This window comes from Diabrotica undecimpunctata, unplaced genomic scaffold (assembly GCF_040954645.1).
Source record: "Diabrotica undecimpunctata isolate CICGRU unplaced genomic scaffold, icDiaUnde3 ctg00000592.1, whole genome shotgun sequence".
In the NCBI taxonomy this organism is placed as follows: domain Eukaryota; kingdom Metazoa; phylum Arthropoda; class Insecta; order Coleoptera; family Chrysomelidae; genus Diabrotica; species Diabrotica undecimpunctata.
The window spans coordinates 17,402-36,787 of record NW_027311898.1 but is presented as its reverse complement, the minus strand read 5'-3'; the positions used below and the strand labels follow the sequence as shown (position 1 = coordinate 36,787).

General features: G+C 32.6%; 1 long non-coding RNA gene across 1 annotated transcript; it reads right to left on the bottom strand.

The window, feature by feature from the left end:
* Positions 1-789: 789 nt before the first annotated feature.
* On the bottom strand, positions 790-19,149 carry LOC140431169 (uncharacterized). Its single transcript, XR_011949636.1, has 2 exons — positions 18,787-19,149; positions 790-1,065 (listed from the first exon to the last, which is right to left on the bottom strand). It is a non-coding gene; the product is annotated as an uncharacterized lncRNA (long non-coding RNA).
* Positions 19,150-19,386: the final 237 nt, after the last annotated feature.

The window sequence follows — 19,386 nt, the reverse complement described above, 5'->3', positions numbered from 1 at the left end:
ACTGGGAATTTTTCGAGGTACCCTCTTCCAAAACGTTCCGCAGATAGGCAACCTAATTCAACCCAATTAACATAGGAATTTCAAACATTTAACGTCTACAAGAAGCAACTATGCAAAACAACCATATAGGCAATTTTCAATAATCATAAATTGGCTTTTCAAAAGTAAAGTCAATGCTAACGCAATGATTATTAAAAATAATTCAAAAACCCCCTGGACAAATACGGAAGATATTATTGAAAAGCAAATTGGGGACTTATCCCTAAAGATTATCTTCCAAAACCTTCCGCATATAGGCAAACTACGTCAACCAAATTAACATAGGAATTCCAAAAATTTAAAGTTTACAAGAAATTTAAAGTTTGCAAAACAGCCTTCAATAATCATAAATTGGCTTTTCAAAAGTAAAGTCAATGCTAACGCAATGATTATTAAAAATAATTCTAAAACTCCTGGACAAATACGGAAGATATTATTGAAAAGCAAATTAGGGACTTATCCCTAAAGATTATCTTCCAAAACCTTCCGCAGATGGGCAACCTAAGTCAACCAATTTAACACAAGAGTTTCAAAAATTTAAAGTCTAAAAGAAGCAACTAAGCAAAACAGCCATATAAGCAACTTTCAATAATCATAAATTGGCTTTTCAAAAGTAAAGCCAAGGCTAACATAATGATTATTAAAAATAATTCTAAAACTTGATAATGACATTTTACTTCATATATTTGGAATGTTTAGTTGTAGTCTAAAGCATATTTTGCAATATACTATATAAAATAAAACAACATATTAAACGAGAAAATTATTATTTAATCCAATAACATTGGTTTATAAACGAATTCATATAGTTCCAATAGATAAGAATCTTCTGATAAATGTTTGTATTTTTGTTGGTACTTTCTCATTGATTCAATTATAACTACATTGTCACAAATTGTTTCCATCAATTCAGCGTTGATTAAAAATCACTTCTTTCTTCTTAACTTGTTTTCAGTACAAAATTTCAAAGTTGAAAAGAAACAATACTGTTCATAAACATCCAGGCACAAGGCTTCCATTGATATTCTAAAACAAAGATTACAATAATTAGAAATATTTGGCATGTTATATGAAATATATAAACAAAAAAAACAATACTTTGTTATTCTACAAGAAAATAGAGTGTGGTCCAATTTCCAGCTACATGATGGTTCAAGCCTCAAAATGCATAAATGAACCTTTTAATACCTTTATTCATGGTTAAAATCTAATCTCAGATGCAAAGTATGTGTGATATGCAAAAGCTGATGGTTGCTTTTTATACAATCAAAGAAATACAGCAGCTAGTCACGTGATTTTGCGAGCGGCGCCGTTCAGATGTTGTAAACTAAAGAGATTAGTCAACGCGTGGTATAAATAATTTAGGTATGGAAAGTTAGATTAAAGTAATACCCTAATAAATTGCTTTTAAATCATTTTAATTATTAAAATCGCTTGTATCTGATATAAAGTTTTATGGTGAAAAATAATGAACAATGGGAACTTCTTCTTCTTCGGCCTTAAGTAATCCAACTACATAGGCAACGACATAGGCCACCCCAAAATCAATCCAGTTTTCTATTTTGCGCCACTTGCTTCCAGTTGTGTCCTCCGATCTTCTTAATGTCATAAGCCCATCTCATTTGTGGTCTTTCTCTGCTTCTTTTTCCTAACCATGGTCTCCATTGTTGTATTTCGTGGTTCCATCTTTTATCCTTCAATCGGGAATTATGGCCTATTTGGTAGCATGTTCTCTTGCGTCTTTTACTTTGGTTTTGTCTATAAATCTCACCCCGAGCATTGATCTTTCCATCGCTCTTTGTGCCTTTACTATTTTATCCTAATATTTGACTTGGCGAGTGTCCACGTCTGTGAACCATACGTGAGTATAGGGAGCATACACTGATCGTAAATTCTGGTTTTCAAATATTGTTCTATTTTAGTGCTTTTCAAGATCCAACTCAGTTTTCCAAATCCTGCCCACGCAAACCTTATTCTTCTGGTAATTTCGGCAATTTGATTTTTTTGTTAACTTTCATTATCTGTCCCAGGTAGATGTATTCGCTTACTGTTTCTAAATTTATGTCGTTCAACGTTATTTCTCCAATGTTCGGTGTATTTGTCATTATTTTTGTTTTTTTCCAAGTTCATCTTAGACCTACTTTTTCCGAAGCTTGAAATAGTTGCGTCATCATGGTCTGTAGTTCTTCGAAACTTATAGTGAATATTCCAATGTCATAAGCATATTTCAGATGACTCAGTTTAACATTTATTCCTTTATCTGCCCAGTTAATGTCTTTGAACATGTCTTCCAGTCCAAGTGTGAATAGCTTTGACGCGATAACATCTCCCTGCCGAACTCCTCTGTTGATTGGTATAGCTTTGGTTTTCGCATCTATTTGTATTTTCATTATAGCTTTCTTGTAAATATTATGTATGAGCATTATGTATCAGGAGTCTATCCTGCACTTGTTCATAGCTCTCTCTCTATTGCCCAAAGTTCTATTGAGTCAAATGCCTTTTCATGATCAACGAAGCCAATGTATAAGTTTAAATGATATTCATTGGCTTTCTCTATTAGCGTTCTGACTGTAAGAAGATGAATCATCTGGGACTTCTCCTCTGTGAAGACATTCATTGAAAAACATTTTCAATTCTTCGAGAATATATACATCCATACAAAATTAAATTGGTACAAGAGTTAAATGAAGAAGATTTTGATCGTCGTCTTGAATTTTGCGAATTAATGACACAATGCATCATTAACAATCCACAATTGTTAAGCAATATTTGCTTTTCGGATGTATGCTCATTTTCATTAAATGGCTTGGTGAACAGACATAATTGTTGATACTGAACTGAGAATGACCCACACATTGTGTGTTAATTTCACAGACAGCATCCTCAATATATATATATATATATATATATATATATATATATATATATATATATATATATATATATATATATATATATATATATATATATATATATATATGTATGGTGTGGTATCCGAAGTGATCACTGCTTCTATATCACTGAAAACTTAGATGGTTGATCATATTATAACAATAGTAGAAAATAATAATAAACTATTTTTAAACGAAACTTTTTCGGCTAATAGGATAGGTAAAAAGTAAGATAAAATAAGATGATGGATTTGCCACCTAGGTCACTGGATTTAACACCTTTAGACTTCTTCTTATGGAAGTATTTAAAAATAAAAAATTTATGCTACTCAACTCGAATCTGTGGATGATTTACGACAAACAATAGAGGATGAATGCCGACAATTCAATTCAAACAGTGTTAAGAAATGTCAGAGAAAATTTTCAAAATAGATTTTACTATTGTATGTGAATGGCATTCATTTTGAACCATTATTGTAAAAATTTTTGGTGGTGAAATGTTCATTCTAAATGTTTGTAATAAAATTTTTACAAGAAATAAAATAACATATTTTTTTCAATCCAGTTATCTTGCTTTGTATTTATTTTTCTAATAAACTAACCACTTTAAGCATCATGGTGGAATCACTTTACCCCTATGGTCCCACTGTACTCGTCTAAGTACAGCAGCAAAAATGGTCTAGTAGTGACACATCTGGTCAAAAAGTGGTACTCCACGTGTATGTCAGATTTTATTAGGAAGTGTTCTACTAGATTTTCACAAATTATACTCTAGGTGGCGCTCTTTTTCCTAATTTTTGCCGCAGTAATTATAAGCTAACCATATAAGCTTCCATATTTCTGTTGGATCATTGAAGTGTTTGTTATTTTGTGATTTTGATACTATTTATACTATTTACAATTGCTCTAATTGCGCACTGCAGTAAGATACTCTTACACATAATTCTCGAGAGGATAAAGCCCTTTTTACTACCTAACATTGCGGAGGAACAAGCTGGTTTCGTCCCCGAATTTCAAAGGTACGCCAGATTGTAGAAAAATCCAGAGAATTCAAAATCACAACATATTTGTGCTTCATAGATTATAGTAAAGCTTTCGATTAGGTCAACTGGAGCAAAATGTGGCAGGTTTTGTCTGAAATGGGAGTCCCCAATCATCTGATACTGCTAATTAAAAGCCTGTACAATAACAATTATGCCAGAGTTAGAATAAATGGGGAACTAACCGATAGTTTCAGGGTCACAAAGGGCGTGAGACAAGGCTGCATACTAAGCCCAATTCTATTTAACATCTATGGTTAATGGATAATGCGGAAAGCTACTGAGGACTGGAACGGTGGCATCACCATTGGCGGGAAGAAGATTTGCAACTTGAGATATGCAGATGATACTACTATCCTCGCTAGTTCTGAAGCTGAATTGATTCACCTGCTACAACGGATAGAAGACGTAAGCTTAACGATGGGCCTTAAAATAAACAGAGATAAAACGAGAATCATGATAATTGACAGAGCTAACAACAATCAAAATCATCTGGTCATGATACACAATATCGCTGTTGTAGATAAATTTATGTATCTGGGCTCATTAATAACCAACAAAGGAGGCTGTACTGAAGAAATAAAGCGGCGGTCAGCCATCGCAAAAAGCGCTATGGCAAAATTAAGAAAAATTTGGAAAAGCCATGAAATAACTACCGATACAAAAATGAGACTAGTAAGAAGTCTAGTTTTTCCAGTTTTTACTTATGCGTCGGAATGCTGGACCCTTATTGAGAAAGACAAAAGAACATAGATGTATTTGAGATGTACTGCTGGAGACGAATGCTGAGAATACCATGGGTGGCCCGAAGAACAAATGAATCCATACTGGACCAGCTAAACATAAAGAAAAGACTAAAAACACAAATATCAGAACAAATAATAAGCTATTTTGGAGATGTGCTTCGAAAAAATGGTCTTGAAAAACTTACCATCCAGGGAAAAGTAGAAGGCAAAAGAAATAGAGGTAGATCTCCCACACGATACACGGACCATATTGTTGCTACCATTGGCGCTCCATTGTCAGAATGTGCTAGAATGGCAGAAGATAGAAAAACGTGCAGGAACATTGGGAAATTTAGCTAATAGCTTCATGATATCACGATACCTGCATCAGGTTAACGACTAAGAAGAAGAAGATACTATTTATCTTTTTTTTTAACTTTTATTGTTGTGTAAGGGTAAGTACTAGTAATGTTTATTCAGTATAAGATTTTTTTTACTATTGTTTTTATGTTACAAAATAGACCTGTACTGATCTGAGTACAGTGGGTTTGTATGAGATCAAAATGATTATTTGGTTTTTTATTGTTTCAGGTTCAATATTGGTATTGGAATGGATTTTCAAGAATTGCCGCCTATTGGTACCATTGGGTTTTATGGAAAACGTTATAGAACTCTTGCTGTAGCTTCAGATGACCTAGCGAAAACTACAGAGGAATAAGCGTAATATCATCAATAGGAAGATTATATGGGAAGATACTGCGAGAAAAGATAGAGCAAGCGATAAAAGGCAAAATCGGGGAGGATCAGGCAGGCTTCACGGCAGGAAGATCATGCATAGACCACATATACACACTGGAACAACTGTTGGAAAAGAAAAAAGCAAAAAATAGAGATATACACTTGGCATTTGTGGATCTGAGAAAGGCGTATGACTCTGTACCAAGGTCAGAACTATGGGAGGCAATGTACAAATTAGAAATACAGACGGAACTCATAGAAGCTACAAAAGCTCTGTATAAAGAAAATAAAGTGTCTATTAAAATGGGAACAAGAATCATAGGAGACTTCACCACAACAAAAGGGCTCCTGCAGGGTTGTTCCACATCTCCAACCCTATTCAAAATATACTTAGAGAAAGCCTTGACTACATGGAAAAGAAAATGCGAAGGCATGGGAGTACCGGTACGGAACGAATACCTATATACGTTAAGTTTTGCAGACGATCAAGTAGTGATTGCACAAGACCAAGACGACCTCAGCTACATGATGAAGAAACTACAAGAAGAATATACCAAGGCTGGCCTAGATATTAACCTCGCGAAAGCAGAGTACCTATCTACAAGTGAAGAAGACATAGAAGATCTACAGATTGATGACAACGTAACAATCAAAGGAAAGGATAAATTCAAATACCTGGGGTTTATAATCACGAAAAAGGCAACAACAGAGGAAGAAATTACACAAAGATTAGGACAAACAAGAACAGCAATCCGACGACTTAACTCAGTATGGTGGGATAGACACCTAAATATGAAGACAAAAACGCAGATTTATAAAACATTAGTGCGAAGTATTATGACATATGGGGCCGAAAATTGGATCATAAACAAGAAAACCAGCAGTAAGATAATAGCAACAGAGATGGAATGCCTGCGAAGATGCTGCAGAGTAACAATAATGGATAGGAGAAGTAATGACGAAATAAAGCAAAGAACATCAATAGAAACAGACATACTAACATATATAGAACAAAAAAGACTAAAGTGGTATGGACATGTAAGAAGAGCTAGCGACAGCAGATGGATAAAGAGAATAACCGAATGGAGCCCCATAGGAAGGAGGAAAAGAGGACGACCCCGAAAATCCTGGAGGAACGAAGTAGACGACGCCATGAGTAAGAGAGGACTAAACGATGGAGAATGGAACAACAGAGAGAGATGGAAACGGTTGAGCGAGGGAAGGCAGTGAATACTGTAGAATCCCTAAATATATATATGACCTAGTGAGTTCCACTCATAAAGATTTATCGGTGGTAGTTATTCCTACTGAGAGACTATCAAACTGACAATGAGGACATAGATGAGGATGGTCTTCAGACTCAAAGCTTTCCGAATGACGTTCCCGGTGAAATAGAGGTTCATTACATAAGTGATGATTCTGATAACGACGAAGACAATCTTCCTCTTGCCATAAGAAGAGAAAATTTGGTGAAGAGTCAAAATAAAACCAAGAAATCTGACTGGACAGAAGAAATTACTGATATTAGTATGACATCTACAACAGGTTACGAAGGTCATCTGGATAATATGAAAGAACAAATCCGAGGTAAATTTCCTATAGAAATATTCGAGACATTTTTCGACAATGAAATTATTAAATATATTACACAGCAGACAAATTAACATGCCGCTCAAAATAATCATCAATTTCATGTAACTCAGGAAGAGATAATGCTATTTCTGGCTATTTTACTTTTTACTGGATACCATAGATTGCCACGAGAGCGCAACTATTGGTGTTTAGATGAAGATCTACAGGTTCCACTCGTGACTAATGCAATTTCAAGGAACCGTTTCCAAGAAATTAAAAAATACCTACGTTTGGCTGATAATTCGCAAATTGATACAAGGGAAAGAATGTATAAAGTGAGGCCTCTCATGAACAAACTAAATAAAAAATTTTAACAATTTGGCATATTTCACAAAGACTTATCAATTGAAGCGATGATAAAGTATTTTGGGCATCACTCATCTAAACAGTTCATAAGGGGAAAGCCAGTAAGATTTGGGTACAAGGACTGGATGCTTTGTAGTACAACTGGTTATTGCTACAATTTTGACACATATTGTGGAGCTTAAGTGGATAAATCAAAAGTCGCGGCGTTGCCTTTAGGATCACAAGTTGTTCTAAAAATGCTTGATGTCGTTGATGTGCCTACTGACCACGAAGTATTTTTTGACAATTATTTTACTAGTTACAATTTGATGGAAACTTTAAAAGAGAAGGGCTTTAGGGCAACAGTCACAGCAAGAGAAAATCGTATAAAAAAATGTCTTTTGTTACCTTCCGCTGTAATGAAAAAGAAGAATCGTGGATATTTCGAATATCGCTTTGACAAAACAAGTCTACTACTTTTTGTGAAATGGAAGGACAACAATGTAGTCACAGTGGCATCAAATTACGATAGTATTGAACCACTTTCAAAAGTGCTTGATGTGCTACTGCCAAACGAAAAATTTATGTACCCCAACCAAAACTTTTCTCATCATACAGTGCTTCAATGGGCGGTGTTGATCTCTTTGACCAATCGGTTAATAACTACCGAGTCAGTATACAAGGTAAAAAATGGTGATGGCCCATTTTTATCCACATGCTCAACTCAGCTCTTGTTAACTCGTGGAGGTTACAAATATTTGCTGAAAATAAAGAAATGGATCTTTTGGCTTTTCAACGAGATGTAGTGCGTCATTATTTAAGAAGTTTTGGGAAATCTACTTATTCTAGAAAACAACTAGCAGGATCTGTACCAATTAGTCAAAAAATGAATGGAAGCAGTAATTTTCCATAGAAAATAGACAAACAATTTCAAGCCATCAAAGAGTGCGTTGGATTTGTATGAAGTGTGAAGTTACTCTATGTATTGAACGTGATTGTTTTGTACAATTTCATACTAGTTAGATTATAATACAGGATATACCCAAGTATGTACCTATATTGTAAGAAAATAAAACATTTTCATTTTTACACAATGTTTTATATTTTTGACTCCTGATCAGCTCATTGAACTCATATGAGTACACCTACTTTTTGCTAAAAATTTGTTTATGTCAAATAACAATGAATTGTTACTATTTAACCCAGATTCAAAACAAGGACATTCCCATCAAAAAAATCTTGTATTATCGAAAAAAAAAATGTCGTGGGATCAAATTGATTTGATCAAAGGAGGAAATAATTTAAAAAAAATAAGGGATGATATGGGGGTGAGGGGTGCTTTTCCCAGCAAGCTTACATATGGCATAATGTCTCCCCCTTCAAATATTAATTGACATGTTTTTACGCTTATCCTAAAAATTAGAAGTTCAAAAGTTTTTTAAGGATAAGTTATATCTGAAATGGATAGTTTTATCTGAAAAGCACTGTATAAAATATATATGCATAAAATTTCTTAGAAAGAAAAAATGCCGAATATTAGTTGGTACCGATTTGAAGAAATGAGTTTTTCATCTTAAGCAGACCAGAAAAAATCTATTTTTTGCATGTTCTGTAACAATAAATCAAAAACCGTAACTACTAGGGATTGTAACATTTTGTATTATAATTAAATATGAAATGTTTGTAAAAGATGTAATTCGGCTAAGAGCTAACTGTCCTCCTAACCTAAAACAGTGTATCTCACAAAAGACAGTTTTAAGGAATGTGCATTTTAGTAAATCCACAAACTTCACTCATTATTTCCTTCCATTTACATTTTTAAAAGTGGTTATAATCAAGTTCAAGTGTATATTTTATATATTGTAGTAGTTTAAAAATTATTGTAGTTATTTATTTTTATGAGATATGTCTATTTGGATAAGGATCAGCCTTAAAAGTAAGACATCTCAAAATGTAAGGTTACCATTTTCCTAACTTGAAATGTCAATTTCTCTATTCCTTTTTTTGCAAATAAAACCACAATTATTACTAATAAAAAATAAACATATATTTGAAGTTTCAGTTATCAAAACTGAATTTACTTTTACAAAACTAGAATTCAATCTAATGGGTGTTAAAAACAAGCTCGTATGTCTGTACTAATTTCATACTAAATTTGGTCTCTCTCTGTTAGCAGAACAACCCCTTACTGTTTTTTCACACTAATTATGCGTGCTATATGCAGTTTTCAGATTACCATAACTGTATACAAACGGATGCTTATAATCATGCAGAATGACATATACTCTAATTTGATACAGATTAGAACTAGTGTCTTAAGCGGACTGGCCAAAGAGAAAGGGGAAAGAACCTCTTCCTCACAAGGCCAGCAACCATAAAAATGAAAGGAGAGGCAAACGATAACTTCTGTAGAGTTCAAACTTCATAGAGACAAAGGCCCAATAAAGATAACTCCACCAAGGGTCTGGGGGGAAAGACACTCAAAGAGGAAACAATGATAAAGTTCATCCAGATAAATCTTCAACATGTCAAGACTGCTTCATATACCATTGACAAAGAATTCACAAATGAAGCTACAGTTGTAGCACAAATCTAGGAACCTTGGGTCGTCAGTTGCTTTAGCTCATTCAGATTCAATCCCGAAAAGTCCAACTAATGTCTCCAAAATACTGTCCTCTTTCAGTGGTTCATGGTGGTAATAAAATAAAAGCCAAATATTATGGCATTGAAGCACAAATTAGTCCAACTTTTCAAGTATTACCATTCAAACATAACTTAGTTACTGAAAAAAACTGTAAATGCTAATATTTTACCATCTTAGATTTGCCTAGTGGATAGCACCAGATAGAAACAAATGTGGGTCGAATAAAAGATAATTTTTCATACAGGATATCAATATTGATTTCCCAGAATATCTTTCAGATTAAGGAATGCCCATGTAATATTTTAGTATGTAATAGATAATATTGTTCGAGATTCAAAATGAAAAATTTTTAGTTTATTTATTTTATTAATAGATAGGAATACCCCCATTACAAAAAAAATATGTTGACATACAGTATAAAAATCAATCGCTGTAATTGCTTACAAACAAGATGAATTGAAATAAACAAAAAAGTACCTATAACTTCTTAAGCTCTTTTTATTCGATTTTTAAATGAAGCCAAGGAGACAACAAATATTTCTAAATTGTTCCTATTTATAATTTACAGTGTTCGCTCAATAGGTGAGTGCATACCATAATTTGTACTGTGAAAAGGTATATAAAATAGATCAACATATCCGAGACTTCTGGAGGGAACAGATAAACTAATAGATTGGAGAAGTTCAGCACAATAAATTAAACCATTTAATAATTTAAACATAAATACTAAATCAGAGTTATCTCATTGAGTTTTTAATAAATTCATGTTGAGTGTTCACAACTGTCAAGTAAATGTTAAATCAAAAGGTGGATATTTTGAAGCTCTTAAAAAAATATAACAATTTTAAAGGTTTTTTCTTCACTTTTACGGTATCACTTGTAGTGGTAGACACATTAAACTAGTGGTCTGTAAGAAAGTGTATATTTCGTGTGTAGGAAGTAAAATCTCTAAAAAAATTGACGGATGGAAGAAATTCCACCGAAGCCTCAAGATAGAGGGAAATTTTATATAGAATTAGGAGAAGATAAGATGATAGAATTTGAAGAATTAAAAAAATAGCAACATTAGGGTAAATGATAAGGTAACAAACAAAAAAAGCCAAACAACTAGCACTAACGAGGTAAGTAACCAATTTGATTTTAATAACAATGTAACTTTGACCCAATTTAATAAAATAGATAGATCAGATAATCTAAATTTAAATAAAGTTATAAATTTAATATTAAATAATAGATATAAATTAGGAGATAATGCACCACATATAGTATATACAGGGTGGCGCACCGAAAACGAAACAGATGCATTTACTGGCAGATGATTCCTTTAAAAAAAAACGCTTGGACCCGTCGATTTTGTTATCGAGGGGGAAACAAAATTGGCATAAAATCACATTAACATTTGCAGCCCCCTAAGCGGGGGTGGCACCATCCCTAAAATCTTAAATGGAAAGGGGGGTCAAATGATCCATCATTTAAAAGGTCTTTCAACTCCCTTTACAATGATGTAAAATTCATGTACTTCAATTCAGTAGTTTTGGAGATTTATTGATTTAAAGTTTAAATACATCATCGTAAGAGGAGATCAATACATAGCAGCAAAGTTGTTAAAAAATAAAGAATGAACTGACCTGTCAGCCGAGTAAATGTTGAAAATGACCACCATTACTTTCCATGCAATAATAAAGATTTTGCTGAAAACGTTGCCGGATATTTTGCAATATTTGAGGAGTAATTTGATGGCACTCATTCACAATTCTTTGTCGTAAATCTTCTAAGGATGTTGGCTGAGTAGCATAGATTTTGCTTTTTAAGTAACCCCACAAAAAGAAATTAAAAGGTGATAAATCTGGCGATCTTGGGTGCCATTCAACGGCACCTCTTCTACCAATCCATTGACCTGGAAAGGTCTGATCTAAATAATGCCGAACTCTTAATGCGTAATGTGGTGGGGCACCATCCTGTTGGAACATCAACATATTCTCAATGTATCGACCATCATTCTGATTTTCAATTATATCTGTTAGCGCACGATCTATGGCATTTTGCAGTAATTCCAAATACATTTCACCAGTCAAATTTCCAGGTAAGAAAAAAGGACCCACCAAATGATCGCCAAAAATGCCAGCCCAAACATTTAATTTTTGTGGCTGCTGTGTGTGTACCTCATGGTAAATTCTGGGATTAGAGTCCGACCAATATCGACAATTATGACGATTTACTTTGCCATTTAAAAAAAAGGAACATTCGGCGGAAAAGCAAATGTTAAATAAAAATTGTTCATCGTTTGTAATTCGTTCACTCATAACTTCACAAAATTCTAATCGCTTATCAAAATCGTCTTCATTAAGTTCTTGTACAAGGTGAATTTAATACGGATAAAAATTATGGGCCTTTAGAATCCGTTGGATAGTATGTCGACTAACACCACACGAAGTTTGCAATTTGCGGGTACTTAATGTAGGATCTACAATAACTTGCCCTAAAACCCCCACTTCTGTTGCTTCGTTCCTTATAGGATTTTCAATATTACGTTTTTTATTGGCGACTGATCCAGTTTCCCGAAATTTAGCTACAAGTTCTAGAACATATTTTCGGTGCACATTATTGTTCTCATGTCGCTCATTAAAAATTTGTGCTGTTCTATTAGCGCACTGATTATTTCCGAAAAATATTTCAATAATTTCAACCCTTTCTGCCGTGGAATATACCATGGTTAATTTATGTATAAAGCAATAAATGATATTTTAACAACAAAGATTGGTCAAATCAATCGCAAACTAATGTACTATTTCCTATTTAAAATAAATACGTGGCATTCTCTACTTATCTTTCTTCAAGAAACAACTTTTTTTGTCACAAAGGACACTTCAATTGCTATTTTTATTATTAATAAACCATGGGCGTAGTAAATAAAAGCATTTACTTATCAAGAAAATGCTTTTACTCAAATTTCTTCTGAAAGAAGTACAAACTAATTTGATGTACCTATTAAAGTCTACTTTAAACTTTAAATCAATAAATCTCCAAAACTACTGAATTGAATACATGAATTTTACATCATTATAAATGGAGTTGAAAGACCTTTCAAATAATGGATCATTCGACCCCCCTTTTCATTTAAGATTTTAGGGATGATGCCACCTCCGCTTAAGGGGCTGCAAATGTTAAAGTGATTTTATGCCAATTTTGTGTCCCCCTCGAAAACAAAATCGACGGGTCCGAGGGTTTTTTCAAAAAAGGAATCATCTGCCAGTAAATGCCTGTTTCGTTTTCGGTGCGCCACACTTATAGAAAATAAAAACGGTAATATCGGCAAATTACACAAGATATGCACGGCCCGATTAATTTTATGTTCAGTACCTGAAATTGAAAATAATATCACACAAATTACGGTAGTTGGTAGGAATAAAATTACGGTAGTTGGTAGGAATAAAATTAAGGTAGAACTCAATAATTTTACTAGTGCTAATAAATTAATTGGATCTGAAAATTTAAAAGCAAAACAATATGAGGCATATATTCAAACGTTTTTTACTCAAAGGAAATGAGTTATAAAATTTGTAGATAAAGAAATAGAAGAGGATGATTTGTTATCATTAATTCAACCTAGGTTTCGAATGAGGTTCGAGGTCTTACATGTAAAAAGAATAATGCGGAAAGTGGTACAAGAAAATGGATATACTATCTTCGTAAAAACAGGAACTGTAATAGTAACTTTTAAAGGTCAGTCTACACCTACAAACGTAGTAATAGAAAAAATGATATACGAGGTTGAAAATTACACACCCAGAATGATCCAATGTTTAAAGTGCTTGAGATTTGGGCATATATGTGCTCAATGTAGGGGAAAAGATAGGTGTAAAAGATGCGGCGAAGAACATATTAAATCAAATTGTTCCAATCCGAACAATTTATTTTGTGTATTGTGCAAAGGAAAACATAGGCCTACTGACAAGGAAGCAAATTGTACGGAAAGGGAAAAAACTAGAGTATATTAAAAATATCATGAATACTGATATATAACATATTACGAAGCTAATAATAAATATAGAAAATATTATTCAACAGTAAGTAAAGAACAAGAAAGTACTTCCCATAAATATGCAATCTATAAACGAAAATGATCAAGTAGTATTGATTCTAGTAACATAGACAAAGAAATAATGGAAGCACACAGAAAAATCTTGCGAACTTGGACAGTCCATAGTAAAGTAGCTATTAAGTAGATAGTTGCACAAGAGTTTGCTGTGAAATAATGAATGTGGAATAATGAAAAAATGAGTAAGTATTTTAAGATTGGCGAATGGATTTAGTGTCCGCAGTCATATCAACACAAACAAATAACAACAATGTTGAGTGTTTGTAAAATATCTGCATAATCATGATTAATAATGCATATATTTAACTATATGTACAATATCTTAAAATTTTGTTCTGCAATCTCTCCAATGTAGTAGAATGAACTTGGTATTGTGGAGAATACAACAGATGCATATTTCACTTTAGATACGACCAAAGCATAATAAACCGTTCTTAAAGCCCAAACAGAAAGTCTCAGACGTTTGCGAATGATAAAGCATAAAGATTTTAATGAATTAATTGTTACATAATTTATATGTTGTACAAAACACAACTGTTCATGTGACTCTGTGACTCGTAAGTCTTTTATTCTTTTGACATAAGACAATTAATTATCATTAATTGTATAAGTATCATATTTTTTAAAACCTCTTAGCAGCAGTTAGCAACATTTAAATGCAAAATATTATTCTCACATCAAATAATCAACCTGTTTAAATCTTCTGGAGAAAAATTTATGTAATCATTTAAATGACCGGATTTAAATAATTTCAAATCATCTGCAAACATCAGGAAATCATAGTTTCTAAAACATTCTGATATATTGTTCACAAACATATTAAATCACAAGGGTGAACAGATATTTACAAGTGTTTTAAGTTGTAATATTGATTTTATATTGCTGAAAAAAAGTTACACAAGAAGAGTTGGAACAATTTTAAAATAAAGTAATTTTTAGGCAGTGATGATAGTTTATATGATAAGAATTGTGAATTGAAAGAAAGTAGTGGTGACTCTGATGATAGTGACAATGCAACTGTAAGTGAAATACATAAAAAAATGATTAGTGTATTGTTGCATAGTTAGAACTATTTTGGAATACTGTTCAGTTATTTGGTCGCCCTATTTTCAGAACAATATTGATACCATAGAAAGAGTCCAGCATAAATTGTTAAGATATTGTGCTTACCACATCCACACTACTATTGAAAATCATGATTACTCCTGTATTGAACAACAATTATCTTTACCCTCACTCAAGAACCGTCATGATATAATAAATCATATATGGTTTTATTGATTGTCCAAACCTGTTAAGCCAGAATAACTTTAATGTTCCCCATCAAGCTCTATGTTACGGCAATTTTTTTAATATTCCTTTCCACAGAACAAAATGTTCGCGATTTTGATATTTTCAATATAACTGTAACTCAGTTAAAAAGTGTTGTGATATGTTGGGATTGTTGAATATTGTTTTTGTTACATTTTGTTTGTTTTTTTTAGTATGTAAGATTTTTAGTCTCATTTTTTTTTTAAACTTTAATATGGTTTTTATATTGTAAGTAAATTCAAGTTTTGAATCCTAACTGTGATAATGTATATTGTAATTTAAATTGTTAATGGGGTTATCCCGTGTATTAAATAAATAATAAATTTATATGTCTAAAATGATCAAAACGTGCAGTAAAATACAAGAGCCAATTCCATGTACAAGAACAGAAAATAAAGTTGGGGTTATGTTAGAACATGAGTCAGTTGTGTAGAATCAAAAAATAGTTTTAACTCAGATTCAGCTTATTATATAATATTATATAGTCAGATAATCTTAATATGGATAAACTTTTAAATTTACATTTAATCAAGTCTAAGATGCTACTATCAGAGAACACCTAACACTAACTACACTGTTATTTGTTTTTTACCATGAGCTACACCAAACTATCTAAACTCGGTTCGCTATCTCCAGTCCGAACTGTCTAGTGAATTTAGTAATTATTTTTTTGAGAAGTTAGTTACTTTTTGACAGACTCGAAGTGGCTGGAAATTACTATACAACCAAGCACACGTATTTATAGCCAATAATAATAGTAAACAAATTAAATAGTATATAAAATAGAACTTTACAAATTACCGACAATCAATATTTATTTATTTGCACCATATGTAATAAATAGTTATGTTAAATTATAACAACTAAAATATATCTTTTAAATATATACTACCCAAAATGTTATGGGGTTAGTATGCACTTCCACTATTTAGAATAATTCTTCTTTTTTTGAAGAAAGAAGTCTGCAATAGTAGTATACTTGAGCTATTAATACTGAGAAGTAGGAATTGTTGTGTTGTAGGTTTCCGACAATGAATCTGTCAAAATATGCCCGAGCTAAGCGAATGGAGTTTACCATGTTTATCACTATGTTATAGATTACTTATTATGGAATCAAATGCATACTTGGAACAAAAAATAATTTATGGTATTGTTGATGAAAAAATTACACACTATATGGCTGCTGATGGAAAGGAGTTGTCGTCGACTCAGACGATTTGGATATGTCTAGATAAAAAGCCCTCATTGTGACACTATTGGAGCAACAACCTTTGCTTCAAAAATGTCATTAGTACACAATGGGGAATGAGCAGAAACATATATGAATATGTTCTCCATTTTTTTTATGCTACTGACAATCAGAACTATGACAAAGATGACAAGTTACACAAAATAAGTGCATTGATAACAGTAATGGGTACAAAATTCCAAATATGGTGTGTTCCACAAGTATATCCCCAGTAAACAACACAAAAATTGACAAAGATAATTGAAACTATGTGCTGCTGGTGGATATACTTATGCAATAGAATTGTATAGAGGAAAAATTAGTCAACCAGGGAATACAAGTGTTGTAACAGATGTGGTGTTGCAACTTATGGCACTGATATTAAATAGAGGTAGAACATTAGTGACAAGCAATTTGTACACAAAATTAGTTTATCTCAGCAAATAAATGCAGTAGGTAAATTCTTATTTAATTGGAACTCTATGTTCCAAAAGGAAATTTAATCTCACATGTGGTTTCTGCTATATTAAAAAAGGGTGAAATGAAAACAATGCAGAGCAGTACAAACATAATTGTAGATAAGTGGAATGATAAAAGAGATGTATTGTTTTTGAGTAGTAAAGATGTATGAGAAATGTAAGATGTAAAGATGTCAATAGGCACTATTAAAAAAGCATTCACCATAATAAAATATAACAAAACGAAATGCTTTATTGATGTGTCAGATCAGAAAGAAGCATATGCAATATATTACAATTCAGAAACATTTTAATATTTGCACAAAACCAAATATAATATTATCTTTTTATTTCTAGGGAGTGCGTGATATCGAAAAATTATTTTTGAGTTGTTAACAAACATAGCAGCTGTTGTAAACACCCATCTACTTTTCACAGAAGTGACTAAGAGGAAAATGTACATAACTCAATTTTGTGAACAATTGGTAATGGCATTACTTGAGTTGGATATGAATGACAACAGACCAGGAGAAAAAGAATTAGACCAATGTCTTACAGACCTAACAAAACATGAGAGATGTTCATCATGTTACAGGAACATTGCCAAGAAATACAGACATGCACAGTCCATAACAGATGCTAAAATCCACAATGTGCATACCATCTAATGAAGTTACTTAATCTGTATCTATGTCATAAATGTTATTTTGCTATTCAAGTTATTTCTCTAAAAAAGTACTGTGTCCAAATGTGATGCACATTTGAACACAGTAGATCTCGTGTACCAAAGATGGATACACAATAAATGTAGTTGAAATAAAGATTCATTTTCCTAAAAAATTATTTAATTTAGCCTACATCTATCAATAAAACAATTTTTGAAATACAAAGTATCTGGTCCAGCATTCAGCAGTAAAAGTTTAGTATATTAACCTGGTTATTAAAGTGTTTAGTAAGCTAAACACAGAACATCATTGACAGTGTGTAACTAAGAACAATGTGTTACTAAGGGGTAACTTCATGAAGGAGCAACCAGGGATGCTACTTAACTAATATGATACATTAAATGAAAATCAGACAAACACAAATCTTATAAAAAAAAACAAACTATTATATTTTCTATTCTACAGAATTGGGAACTAACAAATATAAACAGGTAATGAATTGCATTGAACTATTTTCACAATATAGGAATTAAAGAAAAGATGTTTGATGACTAACAATAGAAAAAGTAATAAAATCTATTCATGAGGTATCTACCTCAGATCAAAATTTCTTGGATAAAGATGTTCTGATTAAGGTCTAATTAAAGCTCTAGACTCAACTTTCAAAAGTATTATCTATGGATAATTATGTATGGGCAACTGGCCAAAAGTATAAAAATTTATAATTTACAAAAAAATCAAATTTGTTATCCCGAAATTTAAACAATGGATCAATGTATTGTGTTTTACTTACTTTACACAGGATATTTTTCCACTGATAACTCTAGTTTTCTTAAAGGACTCATAAAAAAATAACAGCAGCTGTATTTATTGATCTTTAAGGTGCATCTGAGACTATTAGTTCCCACAATTACCGAATTAAAGCAATTAATTAATTATTGAAAACCATACCACACTTCCAAAAATTAATGGTGGACTGTGGAAAGCATAACTGTTAATATCATTATTAAATTGTAAAATTGATTACTTACTTCCATTGTTTCAGCATAGATTCCTCACTGGAAGTAAAAAGAAATATGCAAAATGTTTTAAGGAACACATTTTTTTTAATTAGTCGTATGAAATTAAAATGGCGTAACTCCATATACGCAATCCCCTCATTTCTCAGCCGAGTATATACTCTTTACTCTGTTCTGTTCTCTCTGTTTCTTAGCTTCAGCATTCAGCTCTCTGCTCACCTCACCTCATCATTCAATAACCAACCCAAACGGCCAAACAACAGAATAAAAAACAGTAACAATTGTTTTATTCTTTAACCAAACCAAACCGGGCAAACTACCGGCGGCCGGTGGTAGCCATGGTAGCCGAGCCCCCGAGCCGGTACCCAACGTGCCCAATCAAAACCCTTTTCGGCCTAGCATTTCCGATATGCGCACGCATTCTTTCCGTACCACAAACAGGTGTGTTCCGAATTTGGAAGGCAAAATTGCAGTTGGACGGTAAAGTCGACTTTACACTAGATGATTTATTAAGTCGACTTTACACTTCAAACTTTACACTTTACTGACAAATCACATGATTTATCATGTGATTTGTCATATGATGTGGTCATAAGTGAAATTTACATCTTT